Genomic DNA, 24,841 nt, shown 5'->3' with positions numbered 1-24,841 from the left:
GAACTCGTGAAAATCTTTCAGCAGATCACACCTGTATCTTGACAAAATCGAAATTTCAAACATGACTTTAAAAAAAATCTAAAAGCATCCTGAATGCCTAGAGCTCTTTTGTTCTGTTCAGTCTAGGGCCACAGCTATCATTTAAGACCTAGTTCTCTCCTGGAACTCGTGAAAATCTTTCAGCAGATCACACCTGTAACTTGTCAAAATCGAAATTTAAAAGCTAAGTTAAAAAAAATTCTAAAAGCTACCTGAATGCCTAGAACTCTTTTGTTTTATACAGTCTAGGGCCACAGCTATCATTTAAGACCTAGTTCTCTCCTGAATCTCCTGAAAATCTTTCAGCAGATCACACCTGTAACTTGACAAAATCGAAATTTAAAGGCTAAGTTAAAAAAAATTCTAAAAGCTACCTGAATGCCTAGAACTCTTTTGTTTTGTACAGTCTAGGGCCACTACTATCATTTAAGACCTAGTTCTCTCCTGGAACTCGTGAAAATCTTTCAGCAGATCACACCTGTAACTTGACAAAATCGAAATTTCAAACATGATTTAAAAAAAATCTAAAAGCATCCTGAATGCCTAGAACTCTTTTGTTTTGTACATTTTAGGGCCACAGCTATCATTTAAAACCTATTTCTCTCCTGGAACTTGTGAAAATCTTTCAGCAGATCACACCTGTAACTTGACAAAATCAAAATTTCAAACTTGATTAAAAAAAAATCTAAAAGCATCCTGAATGCCTAGAACTCTTTTGTTCTGTACAGTCTAGGGTCACAGCTATCATTTAAGACCTAGTTCTCTCCTGGAACTCCTAAAAATCTTTCAGCAGATCACACCTGTAGCTTGACAAAATCGAAATTTAAAAGCTAAGTTAAAAAAAATTCTAAAAGCTACCTGAATGCCTAGAACTCTCTTGTTTTGTACAGTCTAGGGCCACAGCTATCATTTAAGAACTAGTGCTCTCCTGAAACTCCTGAAAATATTTCAGCAGATCACACCTGTAACTTGACAAAATCGAAATTTCAAACTTGATTTAAAAAAAAATTCTAAAAGGGTCCTGAATACCAAGAACTCTTTTGTTCTGTACAGTCTAGGGCCACAGCTATCATTTAAGACCTAGTTCTTTCCTGGAACTCCTGAAAATCTTTCAGCAGATCACACCTGTAACTTGACAAAATCGAAATTTCAAACATGATTAAAAAAAAAACTAAAAGCATCCTAAATGCCTAGAACTCTTTTGTTTTGTACAGTATAGGGCCATAGCTATCATTTAAAACCTAGTTCTCTCCTGGAACTCGTGAAAATCTTTCAGCAGATCACACCTGTATCTTGACAAAATCGAAATTTCAAACATGACTTTTTAAAAAATCTAAAAGCATCCTGAATGCCTAGAACTCTTTTGTTCTGTACAGTCTAGGGCCACAGCTATCATTTAAGACCTAGTTCTCTCCTGAAACTCGTGAAAATCTTTCAGCAGATCACACCTGTAACTTGTCAAAATCGAAATTTAAAAGCTAAGTTAAAAAAAATTCTAAAAGCTACCTGAATGCCTAGAACTCTTTTGTTTTATACAGTCTAGGGCCACAGCTATCATTTAAGACCTAGTTCTCTCCTGAATCTCCTGAAAATCTTTCAGCAGATCACACCTGTAACTTGACAAAATCGAAATTTAAAGGCTAAGTTAAAAAAAATTCTAAAAGCTACCTGAATGCCTAGAACTCTTTTGTTTTGTACAGTCTAGGGCCACTACTATCATTTAAGACCTAGTTCTCTCCTGGAACTCGTGAAAATCTTTCAGCAGATCACACCTGTAACTTGACAAAATCGAAATTTCAAACATGATTTAAAAAAAAAATCTAAAAGCATCCTGAATGCCTAGAACTCTTTTGTTTTGTACATTTTAGGGCCACAGCTATCATTTAAAACCTATTTCTCTCCTGGAACTTGTGAAAATCTTTCAGCAGATCACACCTGTAACTTGACAAAATCAAAATTTCAAACTTGATTAAAAAAAAAATCTAAAAGCATCCTGAATGCCTAGAACTCTTTTGTTCTGTACAGTCTAGGGTCACAGCTATCATTTAAGACCTAGTTCTCTCCTGGAACTCCTAAAAATCTTTCAGCAGATCACACCTGTAGCTTGACAAAATCGAAATTTAAAAGCTAAGTTAAAAAAAAATTCTAAAAGCTACCTGAATGCCTAGAACTCTCTTGTTTTGTACAGTCTAGGGCCACAGCTATCATTTAAGAACTAGTGCTCTCCTGAAACTCCTGAAAATATTTCAGCAGATCACACCTGTAACTTGACAAAATCGAAATTTCAAACTTGATTTAAAAAAAATTCTAAAAGGGTCCTGAATACCAAGAACTCTTTTGTTCTGTACAGTCTAGGGCCACAGCTATCATTTAAGACCTAGTTCTTTCCTGGAACTCCTGAAAATCTTTCAGCAGATCACACCTGTAACTTGACAAAATCGAAATTTCAAACATGATTAAAAAAAAAAAACTAAAAGCATCCTAAATGCCTAGAACTCTTTTGTTTTGTACAGTATAGGGCCATAGCTATCATTTAAAACCTAGTTCTCTCCTGGAACTCGTGAAAATCTTTCAGCAGATCACACCTGTATCTTGACAAAATCGAAATTTCAAACATGACTTTTTAAAAAATCTAAAAGCATCCTGAATGCCTAGAACTCTTTTGTTCTGTACAGTCTAGGGCCACAGCTATCATTTAAGACCTAGTTCTCTCCTGAAACTCGTGAAAATCTTTCAGCAGATCACACCTGTAACTTGTCAAAATCGAAATTTAAAAGCTAAGTTAAAAAAAATTCTAAAAGCTACCTGAATGCCTAGATCTCTTTTGTTTTATACAGTCTAGGGCCACAGCTATCATTTAAGACCTAGTTCTCTCCTGGAACTCGTGAAAATCTTTCAGCAGATCACACCTGTAACTTGTCAAAATCGAAATTTAAAAGCTAAGTTAAAAAAAATTCTAAAAGCTACCTGAATGCATAGAACTCTTTTGTTTTATACAGTCTAGGGCCACAGCTATCATTTAAGACCTAGTTCTCTCCTGGATCTCCTGAAAATCTTTCAGCAGATCACACCTGTAACTTGACAAAATCGAAATTTAAAGGCTAAGTTAATAAAAATTCTAAAAGCTACCTGAATGCCTAGAACTCTTTTGTTTTGTACAGTCTGGGGCCACAGCTATCATTTAAGACCTAGTTCTCTCCTGGAACTCGTGAAAATCTTTCAGCAGATCACACCTGTATCTTGACAAAATCGAAATTTCAAACATGACTTTTAAAAAAATCTAAAAGCATCCTGAATGCCTAGAACTCTTTTGTTCTGTACAGTCTAGGGCCACAGCTATCATTTAAGACCTAGTTCTCTCCTGAAACTCGTGAAAATCTTTCAGCAGATCACACCTGTAACTTGTCAAAATCGAAATTTAAAAGCTAAGTTAAAAAAAATTCTAAAAGCTACCTGAATGCCTAGAACTCTTTTGTTTTATACAGTCTAGGGCCACAGCTATCATTTAAGACGTAGTTCTCTCCTGGAACTCCTGAAAATCTTTCAGCAGATCACACCTGTAACTTGACAAAATCGAAATTTAAAGGCTAAGTTAAAAAAATTCTAAAAGCTACCTGAATGCCTAGAACTCTTTTGTTTTGTACAGTCTAGGGCCACAGCTATCATTTAAGACCTAGTTCTTTCCTGGAACTCGTGAAAATCTTTCAGCAGATCACACCTGTATCTTGACAAAATCGAAATTTCAAACATGACTTTAAAAAAAATCTAAAAGCATCCTGAATGCCTAGAGCTCTTTTGTTCTGTTCAGTCTAGGGCCACAGCTATCATTTAAGACCTAGTTCTCTCCTGGAACTCGTGAAAATCTTTCAGCAGATCACACCTGTAACTTGTCAAAATCGAAATTTAAAAGCTAAGTTAAAAAAAATTCTAAAAGCTACCTGAATGCCTAGAACTCTTTTGTTTTATACAGTCTAGGGCCACAGCTATCATTTAAGACCTAGTTCTCTCCTGGATCTCCTGAAAATCTTTCAGCAGATCACACCTGTAACTTGACAAAATCGAAATTTAAAGGCTAAGTTAAAAAAAATTCTAAAAGCTACCTGAATGCCTAGAACTCTTTTGTTTTGTACAGTCTAGGGCCACAACTATCATTTAAGACCTAGTTCTCTCCTGGAACTCGTGAAAATCTTTCAGCAGATCACACCTGTAACTTGACAAAATCGAAATTTCAAACATGATTTAAAAAAAAATCTAAAAGCATCCTGAATGCCTAGAACTCTTTTGTTTTGTACATTTTAGGGCCACAGCTATCATTTAAAACCTATTTCTCTCCTGGAACTTGTGAAAATCTTTCAGCAGATCACACCTGTAACTTGACAAAATCAAAATTTCAAACTTGATTAAAAAAAAAATCTAAAAGCATCCTGAATGCCTAGAACTCTTTTGTTCTGTACAGTCTAGGGTCACAGCTATCATTTAAGACCTAGTTCTCTCCTGGAACTCCTAAAAATCTTTCAGCAGATCACACCTGTAGCTTGACAAAATCGAAATTTAAAAGCTAAGTTAAAAAAAATTCTAAAAGCTACCTGAATGCCTAGAACTCTTTTGTTTTGTACAGTCTAGGGCCACAGCTATCATTTAAGAACTAGTGCTCTCCTGAAACTCCTGAAAATATTTCAGCAGATCACACCTGTAACTTGACAAAATCGAAATTTCAAACATAGGGCCACAGCTATCATTTAAGACCTAGTTCTCCTCCTGAAACTCGTTGAAAATCTTTCAGCAGATCACACCTGTAACTTGTCAAAATCGAGATTTAAAAAGCTAAGTTAAAAAAAATTCTAAAAGCTACCTGAATGCCTAGATCTCTTTTGTTTTGTACATTCTAGGGCCACAGCTATCATTTAAGACCTAGTTCTTTCCTGGAACTCCTGAAAATCTTTCAGCAGATCACACCTGTAACTTGTCAAAATCGAAATTTAAAAGCTAAGTTAAAAAAAAAATTCTAAAAGCTACCTGAATGCATAGAACTCTTTTGTTTATACAGTCTAGGGCCACAGCTATCATTTAAGACCTAGTTCTCTCCTGGATCTCCTGAAAATCTTTCAGCAGATCACACCTGTAACTTGACAAAATCGAAATTTAAAGGCTAAGTTAATAAAAAATCTAAAAGCTACCTGAATGCCTAGAACTCTTTTGTTTTGTACAGTCTGGGGCCACAGCTATCATTTAAGACCTAGTTCTCTCCTGGAACTCGTGAAAATCTTTCAGCAGATCACACCTGTATCTTGACAAAATCGAAATTTCAAACATGACTTTTAAAAAAATCTAAAAGCATCCTGAATGCCTAGAACTCTTTGTTCTGTACAGTCTAGGGCCACAGCTATCATTTAAGACCTAGTTCTCTCCTGAAACTCGTGAAAATCTTTCAGCAGATCACACCTGTAACTTGTCAAAATCGAAATTTAAAAGCTAAGTTAAAAAAATTCTAAAAGCTACCTGAATGCCTAGAACTCTTTTTGTTTTATACAGTCTAGGGCCACAGCTATCATTTAAGACGTAGTTCTCTCCTGGAACTCCTGAAAATCTTTCAGCAGATCACACCTGTAACTTGACAAAATCGAAATTTAAAGGCTAAGTTAAAAAAAATTCTAAAAGCTACCTGAATGCCTAGAACTCTTTTGTTTTGTACAGTCTAGGGCCACAGCTATCATTTAAGACCTAGTTCTTTCCTGGAACTCGTGAAAATCTTTCAGCAGATCACACCTGTATCTTGACAAAATCGAAATTTCAAACATGACTTTAAAAAAAATCTAAAAGCATCCTGAATGCCTAGAGCTCTTTTGTTCTGTTCAGTCTAGGGCCACAGCTATCATTTAAGACCTAGTTCTCTCCTGAACTCGTGAAAATCTTTCAGCAGATCACACCTGTAACTTGTCAAAATCGAAATTTAAAAGCTAAGTTAAAAAAAATTCTAAAAGCTACCTGAATGCCTAGAACTCTTTTGTTTTATACAGTCTAGGGCCACAGCTATCATTTAAGACCTAGTTCTCTCCTGGATCTCCTGAAAATCTTTCAGCAGATCACACCTGTAACTTGACAAAATCGAAATTTAAAGGCTAAGTTAAAAAAATTCTAAAAGCTACCTGAATGCCTAGAACTCTTTTTGTTTTGTACAGTCTAGGGCCACAACTATCATTTAAGACCTAGTTCTCTCCTGGAACTCGTGAAAATCTTTCAGCAGATCACACCTGTAACTTGACAAAATCGAAATTTCAAACATGATTTAAAAAAAATCTAAAAGCATCCTGAATGCCTAGAACTCTTTTGTTTTGTACATTTTAGGGCCACAGCTATCATTTAAAACCTATTTCTCTCCTGGAACTTGTGAAAATCTTTCAGCAGATCACACCTGTAACTTGACAAAATCAAAATTTCAAACTTGATTAAAAAAAAAATCTAAAAGCATCCTGAATGCCTAGAACTCTTTTGTTCTGTACAGTCTAGGGTCACAGCTATCATTTAAGACCTAGTTCTCTCCTGGAACTCCTAAAAATCTTTCAGCAGATCACACCTGTAGCTTGACAAAATCGAAATTTAAAAGCTAAGTTAAAAAAATTCTAAAAGCTACCTGAATGCCTAGAACTCTTTTGTTTTGTACAGTCTAGGGCCACAGCTATCATTTAAGAACTAGTGCTCTCCTGAAACTCCTGAAAATATTTCAGCAGATCACACCTGTAACTTGACAAAATCGAAATTTCAAACATGATTTAAAAAAAATCTAAAAGCATCCTGAATGCCTAGAACTCTTTTGTTTTGTACATTTTAGGGCCACAGCTATCATTTAAGACCTAGTTCTTTCCTGGAACTCCTGAAAATCTTTCAGCAGATCACACCTGTAACTTGACAAAATCAAAATTTCAAACTTGATTAAAAAAAAAATCTAAAAGCATCCTGAATGCCTAGAACTCTTTTGTTCTGTACAGTCTAGGGTCACAGCTATCATTTAAGACCTAGTTCTCTCCTGGAACTCCTAAAAATCTTTCAGCAGATCACACCTGTAGCTTGACAAAATAGATTTTTCAAACTTGATTTAAAAAAAAATCTAAAAGCATCCTGAATGCCTAGAACTCTTTTGTTTTGTACAGTCTAGGACCACAGCTATCATTTAGGACCTAGTTCTTTCCTGGAACTCGTGAAAATCTTTCAGCAGATCACACCTGTAACTTGACAAAATCGAAATTTCAAACTTGATTTAAAAAAAAATCTAGAAGCATCCTGAATGCCTAGAACTCTTTTGTTTTGTACACTATAGGGCCACAGCTATCATTTAAGACCTAGTTCTCTCCTGGAACTCGTGAAAATCTTTCAGCAGATCACACCTGTAACTTGACAAAATCGAAATTTCAAACTTGATTTAAAAAAAAATCTTAAAGGGTCCTGAATACCTAGAACTCTTTTGTTCTGTACAGTCTAGGGCCACAGCTATCATTTAATACCTAGTTCTTTTAACTTGACAAAATCGAAATTTCAAACATGATTTAAAAAAAATCTAAAAGCATCCTGAATGCCTAGAACTCTTTTGTTTTGTACATTTTAGGGCCACAGCTATCATTTAAAACCTATTTCTCTCCTGGAACTCGTGAAAATCTTTCAGCAGATCACACCTGTAACTTGACAAAATCGAAATTTCAAACTTGATTTAAAAAAATTCTAAAAGGGTCCTGAATACCTAGAACTCTTTTGTTCTGTACAGTCTAGGGCCACAGCTATCATTTAAGACCTAGTTCTTTCCTGGAACTCCTGCAAATCTTTCAGCAGATCACACCTGTAACTTGACAAAATCGAAATTTAGAACATGATTTAAAAAAAAAATAAAAGCATCCTGAATGCCTAGAACTCTTTTGTTTTGTACAGTCTAGGGCCATAGCTATCATTTAGAACCTAGTTCTCTCCTGGAACTCGTGAAAATCTTTCAGCAGATCACACCTGTAACTTGACAAAATCGAAATTTAAAGGCTAAGTTAAAAAAAATTCTAAAAGCTACCTGAATGCCTAGAACTCTTTTGTTTTGTTTAGTCTTGGGCCACAGCTATCATTTAAGACCTAGTTCTCTCCTGGATCTCCTGAAAATCTTTCAGCAGATCACACCTGTATCTTGACAAAATCGAAATTTCAAACATGTCTTTTAAAAAAATCTAAAAGCATCCTGAATGCCTAGAACTCTTTTGTTCTGTACAGTCTAGGGCCACAGCTATCATTTAAGACCTAGTTCTCTCCTGAAACTCGTGAAAATCTTTCAGCAGATCACACCTGTAACTTGTCAAAATCGAAATTTAAAAGCTAAGTTAAAAAAAATTCTAAAAGCTACCTGAATGCCTAGAACTCTTTTGTTTTATACAGTCTAGGGCCACAGCTATCATTTAAGACCTAGTTCTCTCCTGGAACTCCTGAAAATCTTTCAGCAGATCACACCTGTAACTTGACAAAATCGAAATTTAAAAGCTAAGTTAAAAAAAATTTAAAAGCTACCTGAATGCCTAGAACTCTTTTGTTTTGTACAGTCTAGGGCCACAGCTATCATTTAAGACCTAGTTCTCTCCTGGAACTCCTGAAAATCTTTCAGCAGATCACACCTGTAACTTGACAAAATCGAAATTTCAAACATGATTAAAAAAAAACTAAAAGCATCCTAAATGCCTAGAACTCTTTTGTTTTGTACAGTATAGGGCCATAGCTATCATTTAAAACCTAGTTCTCTCCTGGAACTCGTGAAAATCTTTCAGCAGATCACACCTGTTACTTGACAAAATCGAAATTTCAAACTTGATTTAAAAAAAAATCTAAAAGCATCCTGAATGCCTAGAACTCTTTTGTTTTGTACACTTTAGGGCCACAGCTATCATTTACGACCTAGTTCTCTCCTGGAACTCGTGAAAATCTTTCTGCAGATCACACCTGTAACTTGACAAAATCGAAATTTCAAACTTGATTTAAAAAAAATTTAAAAGGGTTCTGAATAACTAGAACTCTTTTGTTCTGTACAGTCTTGGGCCACAGCTATCATTTAAGACCTAGTTATTTCCTGTAACTCGTAAAAATCTTTCAGCAGATCACACCTGTAACTTGACAAAATCGAAATTTCAAACTTGATATAAAAAAAATTCTAAAAGGGTCCTGAATGCCTAGAACTCTTTTGTTCTGTACAGTCTAGGGCCACAGCTATCATTTAAGACCTAGTTCTCTCCTGGAACTCGTGAAAATCTTTCAGCAGATCACACCTGTAACTTGTCAAAATCGAAATTTAAAAGCTAAGTTAAAAAAAATTCTAAAAGCTACCTGAATGCATAGAACTCTTTTGTTTTATACAGTCTAGGGCCACAGCTATCATTTAAGACCTAGTTCTCTCCTGGATCTCCTGAAAATATTTCAGCAGATCACACCTGTAACTTGACAAAATCGAAATTTAAAGGCTAAGTTAAAAAAAATTCTAAAAGCTACCTGAATGCCTAGAACTCTTTTGTTTTGTACAGTCTGGGGCCACAGCTATCATTTAAGACCTAGTTCTCTCCTGGAACTCGTGAAAATCTTTCAGCAGATCACACCTGTATCTTGACAAAATCGAAATTTCAAACATGACTTTTAAAAAAATCTAAAAGCATCCTGAATGCCTAGAACTCTTTTGTTCTGTACAGTCTAGGGCCACAGCTATCATTTAAGACCTAGTTCTCTCCTGAAACTCGTGAAAATCTTTCAGCAGATCACACCTGTAACTTGTCAAAATCGAAATTTAAAAGCTAAGTTAAAAAAAATTCTAAAAGCTACCTGAATGCCTAGAACTCTTTTGTTTTATACAGTCTAGGGCCACAGCTATCATTTAAGACGTAGTTCTCTCCTGGAACTCCTGAAAATCTTTCAGCAGATCACACCTGTAACTTGACAAAATCGAAATTTAAAGGCTAAGTTAAAAAAAATTCTAAAAGCTACCTGAATGCCTAGAACTCTTTTGTTTTGTACAGTCTAGGGCCACAGCTATCATTTAAGACCTAGGTCTCTCCTGGAACTCGTGAAAATCTTTCAGCAGATCACACCTGTATCTTGACAAAATCGAAATTTCAAACATGACTTTAAAAAAAATCTAAAAGCATCCTGAATGCCTAGAGCTCTTTTGTTCTGTTCAGTCTAGGGCCACAGCTATTATTTAAGACCTAGTTCTCTCCTGGAACTCGTGAAAATCTTTCAGCAGATCACACCTGTAACTTGTCAAAATCGAAATTTAAAAGCTAAGTTAAAAAAAATTCTAAAAGCTACCTGAATGCCTAGAACTCTTTTGTTTTATACAGTCTAGGGCCACAGCTATCATTTAAGACCTAGTTCTCTCCTGAATCTCCTGAAAATCTTTCAGCAGATCACACCTGTAACTTGACAAAATCGAAATTTAAAGGCTAAGTTAAAAAAAATTCTAAAAGCTACCTGAATGCCTAGAACTCTTTTGTTTTGTACAGTCTAGGGCCACTACTATCATTTAAGACCTAGTTCTCTCCTGGAACTCGTGAAAATCTTTCAGCAGATCACACCTGTAACTTGACAAAATCGAAATTTCAAACATGATTTAAAAAAAATCTAAAAGCATCCTGAATGCCTAGAACTCTTTTGTTTTGTACATTTTAGGGCCACAGCTATCATTTAAAACCTATTTCTCTCCTGGAACTTGTGAAAATCTTTCAGCAGATCACACCTGTAACTTGACAAAATCAAAATTTCAAACTTGATTAAAAAAAAAATCTAAAAGCATCCTGAATGCCTAGAACTCTTTTGTTCTGTACAGTCTAGGGTCACAGCTATCATTTAAGACCTAGTTCTCTCCTGGAACTCCTAAAAATCTTTCAGCAGATCACACCTGTAGCTTGACAAAATCGAAATTTAAAAGCTAAGTTAAAAAAAATTCTAAAAGCTACCTGAATGCCTAGAACTCTCTTGTTTTGTACAGTCTAGGGCCACAGCTATCATTTAAGAACTAGTGCTCTCCTGAAACTCCTGAAAATATTTCAGCAGATCACACCTGTAACTTGACAAAATCGAAATTTCAAACTTGATTTAAAAAAAATTCTAAAAGGGTCCTGAATACCAAGAACTCTTTTGTTCTGTACAGTCTAGGGCCACAGCTATCATTTAAGACCTAGTTCTTTCCTGGAACTCCTGAAAATCTTTCAGCAGATCACACCTGTAACTTGACAAAATCGAAATTTCAAACATGATTAAAAAAAAAACTAAAAGCATCCTAAATGCCTAGAACTCTTTTGTTTTGTACAGTATAGGGCCATAGCTATCATTTAAAACCTAGTTCTCTCCTGGAACTCGTGAAAATCTTTCAGCAGATCACACCTGTATCTTGACAAAATCGAAATTTCAAACATGACTTTTTAAAAAATCTAAAAGCATCCTGAATGCCTAGAACTCTTTTGTTCTGTACAGTCTAGGGCCACAGCTATCATTTAAGACCTAGTTCTCTCCTGAAACTCGTGAAAATCTTTCAGCAGATCACACCTGTAACTTGTCAAAATCGAAATTTAAAAGCTAAGTTAAAAAAAATTCTAAAAGCTACCTGAATGCCTAGATCTCTTTTGTTTTGTACAGTATAGGGCCATAGCTATCATTTAAAACCTAGTTCTCTCCTGGAACTCGTGAAAATCTTTCAGCAGATCACACCTGTATCTTGACAAAATCGAAATTTCAAACATGACTTTTTAAAAAATCTAAAAGCATCCTGAATGCCTAGAACTCTTTTGTTCTGTACAGTCTTGGGCCACAGCTATCATTTAAGACCTAGTTATTTCCTGTAACTCGTAAAAATCTTTCAGCAGATCACACCTGTAACTTGACAAAATCGAAATTTCAAACTTGATATAAAAAAAATTCTAAAAGGGTCCTGAATGCCTAGAACTCTTTTGTTCTGTACAGTCTAGGGCCACAGCTATCATTTAAGACCTAGTGCTCTCCTGAAACTCCTGAAAATATTTCAGCAGATCACACCTGTAACTTGACAAAATCGAAATTTCAAACTTGATTTAAAAAAAATTCTAAAAGGGTCCTGAATACCTAGAACTCTTTTGTTCTGTACAGTCTAGGGCCACAGCTATCATTTAAGACCTAGTTCTCTCCTGAAACTCGTGAAAATCTTTCAGCAGATCACACCTGTAACTTGTCAAAATCGAAATTTAAAAGCTAAGTTAAAAAAAATTCTAAAAGCTGCCTGAATGCCTAGAACTCTTTTGTTTTATACAGTCTAGGGCCACAGCTATCATTTAAGACCTAGTTCTCTCCTGGAACTCCTGAAAATCTTTCAGCAGATCACACCTGTAACTTGACAAAATCGAAATTTAAAAGCTAAGTTAAAAAAAATCTAAAAGCTACCTGAATGCCTAGAACTCTTTTGTTTTGTACAGTCTAGGGCCACAGCTATCATTTCAGACCTAGTTCTCTCCTGGAACTCCTGAAAATCTTTCAGCAGATCACACCTGTAACTTGACAAAATCGAAATTTCAAACTTGATATAAAAAAAATTCTAAAAGGGTCCTGAATGCCTAGAACTCTTTTGTTCTGTACAGTATAGGGCCACAGCTATCATTTAAGACCTAGTTATCTCCTGGAACTCGTGAAAATCTTTCAGCAGATCACACCTGTAACTTGACAAAATCGATTTTTCAAACATGATTTAAAAAAAATCTAAAAGCATCCTGAATGCCTAGAACTCTTTTGTTTTGTACAGTCTAGGACCAGAGCTATCACTTAGGACCTAGTTCTCTCCTGGATCTCCTGAAAATCTTTCAGCAGATCACACCTGTAACTTGACAAAATCGAAATTTAAAGGCTAAGTTAAAAAAAATTCTAAAAGCTACCTGAATGCCTAGAACTCTTTTGTTTTATACAGTCTGGGGCCACAGCTATCATTTAAGACCTAGGTCTCTCCTGGAACTCGTGAAAATCTTTCAGCAGATCACACCTGTATCTTGACAAAATCGAAATTTCAAACATGACTTTTAAAAAAATCTAAAAGCATCCTGAATGCCTAGAACTCTTTTGTTCTGTACAGTCTAGGGCCACAGCTATAATTTAAGACCTAGTTCTCTCCTGAAACTCGTGAAAATCTTTCAGCAGATCACACCTGTAACTTGTCAAAATCGAAATTTAAAAGCTAAGTTAAAAAAAATTCTAAAAGCTACCTGAATGCCTAGAACTCTTTTGTTTTATACAGTCTAGGGCCACAGCTATCATTTAAGACGTAGTTCTCTCCTGGAACTCCTGAAAATCTTTCAGCAGATCACACCTGTAACTTGACAAAATCGAAATTTAAAGGCTAAGTTAAAAAAAAATTCTAAAAGCTACCTGAATGCCTAGAACTCTTTTGTTTTGTACAGTCTAGGGCCACAGCTATCATTTAAGACCTAGGTCTCTCCTGGAACTCGTGAAAATCTTTCAGCAGATCACACCTGTATCTTGACAAAATCGAAATTTCAAACATGACTTTAAAAAAAATCTAAAAGCATCCTGAATGCCTAGAGCTCTTTTGTTCTGTTCAGTCTAGGGCCACAGCTATCATTTAAGACCTAGTTCTCTCCTGGAACTCATGAAAATCTTTCAGCAGATCACACCTGTAACTTGTCAAAATCGAAATTTAAAAGCTAAGTTAAAAAAAATTCTAAAAGCTACCTGAATGCCTAGAACTCTTTTGTTTTATACAGTCTAGGGCCACAGCTATCATTTAAGACCTAGTTCTCTCCTGAATCTCCTGAAAATCTTTCAGCAGATCACACCTGTAACTTGACAAAATCGAAATTTAAAGGCTAAGTTAAAAAAAATTCTAAAAGCTACCTGAATGCCTAGAACTCTTTTGTTTTGTACAGTCTAGGGCCACTACTATCATTTAAGACCTAGTTCTCTCCTGGAACTCGTGAAAATCTTTCAGCAGATCACACCTGTTACTTGACAAAATCAAAATTTCAAACTTGATTAAAAAAAAAATCTAAAAGCATCCTGAATGCCTAGAACTCTTTTGTTCTGTACAGTCTAGGGTCACAGCTATCATTTAAGACCTAGTTCTCTCCTGGAACTCCTAAAAATCTTTCAGCAGATCACACCTGTAGCTTGACAAAATCGAAATTTAAAAGCTAAGTTAAAAAAAATTCTAAAAGCTACCTGAATGCCTAGAACTCTTTTGTTTTGTACAGTCTAGGGCCACAGCTATCATTTAAGAACTAGTGCTCTCCTGAAACTCCTGAAAATATTTCAGCAGATCACACCTGTAACTTGACAAAATCGAAATTTCAAACTTGATTTAAAAAAAATTCTAAAAGGGTCCTGAATACCAAGAACTCTTTTGTTCTGTACAGTCTAGGGCCACAGCTATCATTTAAGACCTAGTTCTTTCCTGGAACTCCTGAAAATCTTTCAGCAGATCACACCTGTAACTTGACAAAATCGAAATTTCAAACATGATTAAAAAAAAAACTAAAAGCATCCTAAATGCCTAGAACTCTTTTGTTTTGTACAGTATAGGGCCATAGCTATCATTTAAAACCTAGTTCTCTCCTGGAACTCGTGAAAATCTTTCAGCAGATCACACCTGTATCTTGACAAAATCGAAATTTCAAACATGACTTTTTAAAAAATCTAAAAGCATCCTGAATATCTAGAACTCTTTTGTTCTGTACAGTCTAGGGCCACAGCTATCATTAAAGACCTAGTTCTCTCCTGAAACTCGTGAAAATCTTTCAGCAGATCACACCTGTAACTTGTCAAAATCGAAATTTAAAAGCTAAGTTAAAAAAAATTCTAAAAGCTACCTGAATGCCTAGATCTCTTTTGTTTTATACAGTCTAGGGCCACAGCTATCATTTAAGACCTAGTTCTCTCCTGGAACTCCTGAAAATCTTTCAGCAGATCACACCTGTAACTTGACAAAATCGAAATTTCAAACATGATTCAAAAAAAAAACTAAAAGCATCCTAAATGCCTAGAACTCTTTTGTTTTGTACAGTATAGGGCCATAGCTATCATTTAAAACCTAGTTCTCTCCTGGAACTCGTGAAAATCTTTCAGCAGATCACACCTGTTACTTGACAAAATCGAAATTTCAAACTTGATTTAAAAAAAATCTAAAAGCATCCTGAATGCCTAGAACTCTTTTGTTTTGTACACTTTAGGGCCACAGCTATCATTTAAGACCTAGTTCTCTCCTGGAACTCGTGAAAATCTTTCAGCAGATCACACCTGTAACTTGACAAAATCGAAATTTCAAACTTGATTTAAAAAAAATTTAAAAGGGTTCTGAATAACTAGAACTCTTTTGTTCTGTACAGTCTTGGGCCACAGCTATCATTTAAGACCTAGTTATTTCCTGTAACTCGTAAAAATCTTTCAGCAGATCACACCTGTAACTTGACAAAATCGAAATTTCAAACTTGATATAAAAAAAATTCTAAAAGGGTCCTGAATGCCTAGAACTCTTTTGTTCTGTACAGTCTAGGGCCACAGCTATCATTTAAGACCTAGTGCTCTCCTGAAACTCCTGAAAATATTTCAGCAGATCACACCTGTAACTTGACAAAATCGAAATTTCAAACTTGATTTAAAAAAAATTCTAAAAGGGTCCTGAATACCTAGAACTCTTTTGTTCTGTACAGTCTAGGGCCACAGCTATCATTTAAGACCTAGTTCTCTCCTGAAACTCGTGAAAATCTTTCAGCAGATCACACCTGTAACTTGTCAAAATCGAAATTTAAAAGCTAAGTTAAAAAAAATTCTAAAAGCTGCCTGAATGCCTAGAACTCTTTTGTTTTATACAGTCTAGGGCCACAGCTATCATTTAAGACCTAGTTCTCTCCTGGAACTCCTGAAAATCTTTCAGCAGATCACACCTGTAACTTGACAAAATCGAAATTTAAAAGCTAAGTTAAAAAAAATCTAAAAGCTACCTGAATGCCTAGAACTCTTTTGTTTTGTACAGTCTAGGGCCACAGCTATCATTTCAGACCTAGTTCTCTCCTGGAACTCCTGAAAATCTTTCAGCAGATCACACCTGTAACTTGACAAAATCGAAATTTCAAACTTGATATAAAAAAAATTCTAAAAGGGTCCTGAATGCCTAGAACTCTTTTGTTCTGTACAGTATAGGGCCACAGCTATCATTTAAGACCTAGTTATTTCCTGGAACTCGTGAAAATCTTTCAGCAGATCACACCTGTAACTTGACAAAATCGATTTTTCAAACATGATTTAAAAAAAATCTAAAAGCATCCTGAATGCCTAGAACTCTTTTGTTTTGTACAGTCTAGGACCAGAGCTATCACTTAGGACCTAGTTCTTTCCTGGAACTCGTGAAAATCTTTCAGCAGATCACACCTGTAACTTGACAAAATCGAAATTTTAAACTTGATATAAAAAAAAATCTAAAATCATCCTGAATGCCTAGAACTCTTTTGTTTTGTACACTTTAGGGCCACAGCTATCATTTAAGATCTAGTTCTCTCCTGGAACTCGTGAAAATCTTTCAGCAGATCACACCTGTATCTTGACAAAATCGAAATTTCAAACATGACTTTAAAAAAAATCTAAAAGCATCCTGAATGCCTAGAACTCTTTTGTTCTCTACAGTCTAGGGCCACAGCTATCATTTAAGACCTAGTTCTCTCCTGGAACTCGTGAAAATCTTTCAGCAGATCACACCTGTAACTTGTCAAAATCGAAATTTAAAAGCTAAGTTAAAAAAAAATCTAAAAGCTACCTGAATGCCTAGAACTCTTTTGTTTTATACAGTCTAGGGCCACAGCTATCATTTAAGACCTAGTTCTCTCCTGGATCTCCTGAAAATCTTTCAGCAGATCACACCTGTAACTTGACAAAATCGAAATTTCAAACATGATTTAAAAAAAAATCTAAAAGCATCCTGAATGCCTAGAACTCTTTTGTTTTGTACATTTTAGGGCCACAGCTATCATTTAAAACCTATTTCTCTCCTGGAACTCGTGAAAATCTTTCAGCAGATCACACCTGTAACTTGACAAAATCGAAATTTCAAACTTGATTTAAAAAAAAATCTAAAAGCATCCTGAATGCCTAGAACTCTTTTGTTTTGTACATTTTAGGGCCACAGCTATCATTTAAAACCTATTTGTCTCCTGGAACTCGTGAAAATCTTTCAGCAGATCACACCTGTAACTTGACAAAATCAAAATTTCAAACTTGACTAAAAAAAATATCTAAAAGCATCCTGAATGCCTAGAACTCTTTTGTTTTGTACAGTCTAGGGCCACAGCTATCATTTAAGACCTAGTTCTCTCCTGGAACTCCTAAAAATCTTTCAGCAGATCACACCTGTAACTTGACAAAATCGAAATTTAAAAGCTAAGTTAAAAAAAATTCTAAAAGCTACCTGAATGCCTAGAACTCTTTTGTTTTGTACAGTCTAGGGCCACAGCTATCATTTAAGACTTAGTGCTCTCCTGGAACTCCTGAAAATCTTTCAGCAGATCACACCTGTAACTTGACAAAATCGAAATTTCAAACATGATTAAAAAAAAAACTAAAAGCATCCTGAATGCCTAGAACTCTTTTGTTTTGTACAGTTTAGGGCCATAGCTATCATTTAAAACCTAGTTCTCTCCTGGAACTCGTGAAAATCTTTCAGCAGATCACACCTGTTACTTGACAAAATCGAAATTTCAAACTTGATTTAAAAAAAAAATCTAAAAGGATCCTGAATACCTAGAACTCTTTTGTTATGTACAGTCTAGGGCCACCGCTATCATTTAAGATCTAGTTCTTTCCTGGAACTCGTGAAAATCTTTCAGCAGATCACACCTGTAACTTGACAAAATCGAAATTTCAAACTTGATTTAAAAAAAATTCTAAAAGGGTCCTGAATACCTAGAACTCTTTTGTTCTGTACAGTCTAGGGCCACAGCTATCATTTAAAACCTAGTTCTTTCCTGGAACTCGTGAAAATCTTTCAGCAGATCACACCTGTAACTTGACAAAATCTAAATTTAAAAGCTAAGTTAAAAAAAAATCTAAAAGCTACCTGAATGCCTAGAACTCTTTTGTTCTGTACAGTCTAGGGCCACAGCTATCATTTAAGACCTAGTTATTTCCTGGAACTCGTGAAAATCTTTCAGCAGATCACACCTGTAACTTGACAAATTCGATTTTTCAAACTTGATTTAAAAAAAATCTAAAAGCATCCTGAATGCCTAGAACTCTTTTGTTTTGTACAGTCTAGGGCCACAGCTATCATTTAGGACCTAGTTCTTTCCTGGAACTCGTGAAAATCTTTCAGCAGATCACACCTGTAACTTGACAAAATCGAAATTTCAAACTTGATTTAAAAAAAAAATCTAAAAGCATCCTGAATGCCTAGAACTCTTTTGGTTTGTACACTCTAGGGTCACAGCTATCATTTAAGATTTAGTTCTCTCCTGGAACTCGTGAAAATCTTTCAGCAGATCACACCTGTAACTTGACAAAATCGAAATTTCATAACTAAGTTAAAAAAAATCTAAAAGCTACCTGAATGCCTAGAACTCTTTTATTTTGGACAGTCTAGGGCCACAGCTATCATTTAAGACCTAGTTCTTTCTTAGAACTCGTGAAAATCTTTCAGCAGATCACACCTGTAACTTGACAAAATCGAAATTTCAAACTTGATTTAAAAAAAAATTAAAAGCATCCTGAATGCCTAGAACTCTTTTGTTTTGTACAGTGTAGGGCTACAGCTATCATATAAGACCTAGTTCTCTCCTGGAACTCGTGAAAATCTTTCAGCAGATCACACCTGTAACTTGACAAAATCGAAATTTCAAACATGACTTTAAAAAAAATCTAAAAGCATCCTGAATGCCTAGAACTCTTTTGTTTTGTACAGTTTAGGGCCACAGCTATCATTTAAGTCCTACTTTTCTTCTGGAACTCGTGAAAATCTTTCAGCAGATCACACCTGTATCTTGACAAAATCGAAATTTCATACCTAAGTTAAAAAAAATCTAAAAGCTACCTGAATGCCTAGAACTCTTTCGTTTTGTACAGTCTAGGGCCACAGCTATCATTTAAGACCTACTTTTCTTCTGGACCTCGTAAAAATCTTTCAGCAGATCACACCTGTACCTTGACAAAATCGAAATTCAAACTTGATTAAAAAAAATCTAAAAGCATCCTGAATGCCTAGAACTCTTTTGTTTTGTATAGTCTAGGGCCACAGTTATCATTTAAGACCTAGTTCTTTCCTGGAACTCCTCATAATCTTTCAGCAGATCACACCTGTAACCTGACAAAATCGAAATTTCAAACTTGATTTAAAAAAAAAATCTAAAAGCATCCTGAATGCCTAGAACTCTTTTGTTTTGTACAGTCTAGGGCCACAGCTATCATGTAAGACATAGTTCTTTCCTGGAACTCCTCATAATCTTTCAGCAGATCACACCTGAAACTTGAAAAAATCGAAATTTCAAACTTGATTTAAAAAAAAATCTAAAAGCATCCTGAATGCCTAGAACTCTTTTGTTTTTTACAGTCTAGGTGCACAGCTATCTTTTGAGACCTAGTTCTTTCCTGGAACTCCTCATAATCTTTCAGCAGATCACACCTGTAACCTGACAAAATCGAAATTTCAAACTTGATTTAAAAAAAAAATCTAAAAGCATCCTGAATGCCTAGAACTCTTTTGTTTTGTACAGTCTAGGGCCACAGCTATCATGTAAGACCTAGTTCTTTACTGGAACTCCTCATAATCTTTCAGCAGATCACACCTGAAACTTGACAAAATCGAAATTTCAAACTTGATTTAAAAAAAAATCTAAAAGCATCCTGAATGCCTAGAACTCTTTTGTTTTTTACAGTCTAGGTGCACAGCTATCTTTTGAGAACTAGTTCTCTTCTGGAACTCGTGAAAATCTTTCAGCAGATCACACCTGTAACTTGACAAAATCGAAATTTAAAACTTGATTTAAAAAAAAATCTAAAAGCATCCTAAATGCCTAGAACTCTTTTGTTTTGTACAGTCTAGGACCACAGCTATCATTTAATACCTAGTTCTCTCCTGGAACTCGTGAAAATCTTTCAGCAGATCATACCTGTAACTTGACAAAATCGAAATTTCAAACTTGATTTTAAAAAAATCTAAAAGTATCCTGAATGCCTAGAACTCTTTTGCTTTGTACAGTCTAGGGCGACAGCAATCATTTAAGACCTACTTATTTTCTGTAACTCGTGAAAATCTATCAGCAGATCACACCTGTATCTTGACAAAATCGAAATTTCAAACTTGATTTAAAAAAAATCTAAAAGCATCCTTAATGCCTAGAACTCTTTTGTTTTGTACAGTCTAGAGCCACAGCTATCATTTAAGACCTAGTTCTCTCCTGGAACTCGTGAAAATCTTTCAGCAGATCACACCTGTAACTTGACAAAATCGAAATTTCAAACTTGATTTAAAAAAAAATCTAAAAGCATTCTGAATGCCTAGAACTCTTTTGTTTTGTACAGTCTAGGGCCACAGATATCATTTAAGACCTAGTTCTCTCCTGTAACTCGTGAAAATCATTCAGCAGATCACACCTGTATCTTGGCAAAATCGAAATTTTAAACATGACTTTAAAAAAAATCTAAAAGCATCCTGAATGCCTAGAACTCTTTTGTTTTGTACAGTCTAGGGCCAAAGCTATCATTTAAGACCTAGTTCTTTCCTGGAACTCCTCATAATCATTCAGCAGATCACACCTGTAACTTGACAAAATCGAAATTTCAAACTTGATTTAAAAAAAAATCTAAAAGCATCCTGAATGCCTAGAACTCTTTTGTTTTGTACAGTCTAGGGCTACAGCTATCATTAAAGACCTAGTTCTCTCCTGTAACTCGTGAAAATCATTAAGCAGATGACACCTGTAACTTGGCAAAATCGAAATTTTAAACATGACTTTAAAAAAAATCTAAAAGCATCCTGAATGCCTAGAACTCTTTTGTTTTGTACATTCTAGGGCCACAGCTATCATTTAAGATCTAGTTCTCTCCTGGAACTCGTGAAAATCTTTCAGCAGATCACACCTGTAACTTGACAAAATCGAAATTTCATACCTAAGTTAAAAAAAATCTAAAAGCTACCTGAATGTCTAGAACTCTTTTATTTTGTACAGTCTAGGGCCACAGCTATCATTTAAGACCCAGTTCTTTCTTAGAACTCGTGAAAATCTTTCAGCAGATCACACCTGTAACTTGACAAAATCGAAATTTAAAACTTGATTTAAATAAAAATCTAAAAGCATCCTAAATGCCTAGAACTCTTTTGTTTTGTACAGTTTAGGGCCACGCCTATCATTTAAGACCTAGTTCTCTCCTGGAACTCGTGAAAATCTTTCAGCAGATCACACCTGTAACTTGACAAAATCGAAATTTCAAACTTGATTTAAAAAAAAATCTAAAAGCATCCTGAATGCCTAGAACTCTTTTGTTTTGTACAGTCTACTGCCACAGCTATCATTTAAGACCTAGTTCTTTCCTGGAACTCCTCATAATCTTTCAGCAGATCACACCTGTAACTTGACAAAATCGAAATTTCATACCTAAGTTAAAAAAAATCTAAAAGCTACCTGAATGTCTAGAACTCTTTTGTTTTGTACAGTCTAGGGCCGCAGCTATAATCTACGACCTAGTTCTTTCTTAGAACTCGTGAAAATCTTTTAGCAGATCACACCTGTATCTTGACAAAATCGAAATTTCATACTTAAGTTAAAAAAAATCTAAAAGCTACCTGAATGTCTAGAACTCTTTTGTTTTGTACAGTCTAGAGCCACAGCTATCATTTTAGACCTAGTTCTCTCCTGGAACTCGTGAAAATCTTTCAGCAGATCACACCTGTAACTTGACATAATCGAAATTTTAAACATGACTTTAAAAAAAATCTAAAAGCATCCTGAATACCTAGAACTCTTTTGTTTTGTACAGTCTAGGGCCACAGCTATCATTTAAGACCTACGTTTCTTCTGGAACTCGTGAAAATCTTTCAGCAGATCACACCTGTATCTTGACAAAATCGAAATTACATACCTAATTAAAAAAAAATCTAAAATCTACCTGAATGTCTAGAACTCTTTTGTTTTGTACAGTCTAGGGCCACAGCTATCATTTTAGACCTAGTTCTCTCCTGGAACTCGTGAAAATCTTTCAGCAGATCACACCTGTAACTTGGCAAAATCGAAATTTCAAACATGACTTTAAAAAAATCTAAAAGCATCCTGAATGCCTAGAACTCTTTTGTTTTGTACAGTCTAGGGCCACAGCTATCATTTAAGACCTAGTTCTCTCCTGGAACTCGTGAAAATCTTTCAGCAGATCACACCTGTAACTTGACATAATCGAAATTTTAAACATGACTTTAAAAAAAATCTAAAAGCATCCTGAATACCTAGAACTCTTTTGTTTTGTACAGTCTAGGGCCACAGCTATCATTTAAGACCTAGTTCTTTCTTAGAACTCGTGAAAATCTTTCAGCAGATCACACCTGTAACTTGACAAAATCGAAATTTCAAACTTGATTTAAATAAAAATCTAAAAGCATCCTCAATGCCTAGAACTCGTTTGTTTTGTACAGTCTAGGGCCACAGCTATCATTTAAGACCTAGTTCTCTCCTGGAACTCGTGAAAATCTTTCAGCAGATCACACCTGTAACTTGACAAAATCGAAATTTCAAACTTGATTTAAAAAAAATCTAAAAGCATCCTGAATGCCTAGAACTCTTTTGTTTTGTACAGTCTAGGGCCACAGCTATCATTTAAGACCTAGTTCTCTCCTGGAACTCGTGAAAATCTTTCAACAGATCACACCTGTAACTTGACAAAATCGAAATTTCAAACATGACTTTAAAAAAAAATCTAAAAGCATCCTGAATGCCTAGAACTCTTTTGTTTTGTACAGTCTAGGGCCACAGCTATCATTTAAGACCTACTTTTCTTCTGGACCTCGTGAAAATCTTTCAGCAGATCACACCTGTATCTTGACAAAATCGAAATTTCATACCTAAGTTAAAAAAATCTAAAATCTACCTGAATGCCTAGAACTCTTTTGTTTTGTACAGTCTAGGGCCACAGCTATCATTTAAGACCTAGTTCTTTCTTAGAACTCGTGAAAATCTTTCAGCAGATCACACCTGTAACTTGACAAAATCGAAATTTCAAACATGATTTAAAAAAAAATCTAAAAGCATCCTGAATGCCTAGAACTCTTTTGTTTTGTATATTCTAGGGCCACAGCTATCATTTAAGACCTAGTTATTTCCTGGAACTCGTGATAATCTTTCAGCAGATCACACCTGTAACTTGACAAAATCGAAATTTCAAACTTGATTTAAAAAAAAAATCTAAACGCATCCTCAATACCTAGAACTCTTTTGTTTTGTATAGTCTAGGGCCACAGCTATCATTTAAGACCTAGTTCTCTCCTGGAACTCGTAAAAATCTTTCAGCAGATCACACCTGTAACTTGACAAAATCGAAATTTCAAACTTGATATAAAAAAAAATTCTAAAAGGGTCCTGAATACCTAGAACTCTTTTGTTATGTACAGTCTAGGGCCACAGCTATCATTTAAGACCTAATTTCGGCTTGGAACTCCATGATATATTTGAGCATAGCACTGTATTATGTTTGAAAAATTATATATTATTAATGTTTTGTTTTTTTTTGGATTTGTTACTTGAGTAAGAGCCTAGAACTCGTGAGTTCTGTAAACGATGGAGCTAGATCTTTTATTTGGGTCCAAAATTACGTTTGTGCGTTTATAAATTACACCAGCAGAGCATGTGTGAAGTTAGCATATCAATTTATTTGAAAATAACTGCCAAATCCAGGTGATGGTCAGTGCTTTGGTTTTTTTTATCAGGAACTCCTGGTTTTCGTGTGGCGGAGCTGTGTACTAAATTTTAATCCATTCGGAAACAAATGATATGCTGAAGTGGGAAGTTAGCATATCAATTTGTCAAAATCCATAGTAACGATTTTTTGTATAAATATGCCAGAACTATTGTTATAAAGTATCAGGAACTCTAGAACTATTGTGCATGCTAATAGAACTCCAATAAAAACTTGATTTGCTAGACTTTGATATGCCAACTTCACAGACATCAAATCGCGTTACCCTAATTGCTCTATAACACAAATAAAAAGTGGCGATACTATGATAAATGATGCTAAACAAATTGCGCAAGTTTTTAATAACTATTTCATTGACCAAATAAACTCTCAATCATTTAATTTTAATAATAATAAGAATAATTCCACATTGACATATAATTCGTTAAACTCACTATTCATGCTTCCAACCAATCCTTATGACATTCACTTAATTATTACATCTTTAAAAAACTCTAATAGCACAGGATACGACGAGATAACCACCAAAGTTGTAAAAAAAGCAGTGTATGCCATCGCTTCGCCATTAAGCTATATCATAAACCTCTGCATTGCTCAAGGTAAATTTCCCGAGAAGTTAAAGATAGCAGTTGTTCGTCCGTTATTTAAAAAGGGCGAAAGAGGAAATATATGTAATTATAGGCCAGTGGCTCTACTACCAATATTTTCTAAGATCATAGAAAAAGTAATCTACAATAGCTTATATCAATACTTTGAAAAAAAATGATTTATTTACCCCAGAACAAAAAGGATTCAGGAAAAATAAATCAATAAATATGGCTATCTATAATCTACTAGAAAAAGTTATGGCTCACGTTGATAAAAGGGTACCTGTTTGCGCTCTATACAT

The sequence above is a fragment of the Leguminivora glycinivorella genome, chromosome 26 (genome assembly GCF_023078275.1).
Source record: "Leguminivora glycinivorella isolate SPB_JAAS2020 chromosome 26, LegGlyc_1.1, whole genome shotgun sequence".
In the NCBI taxonomy this organism is placed as follows: domain Eukaryota; kingdom Metazoa; phylum Arthropoda; class Insecta; order Lepidoptera; family Tortricidae; genus Leguminivora; species Leguminivora glycinivorella.
Note: the sequence above shows the minus strand (reverse complement) of the source record.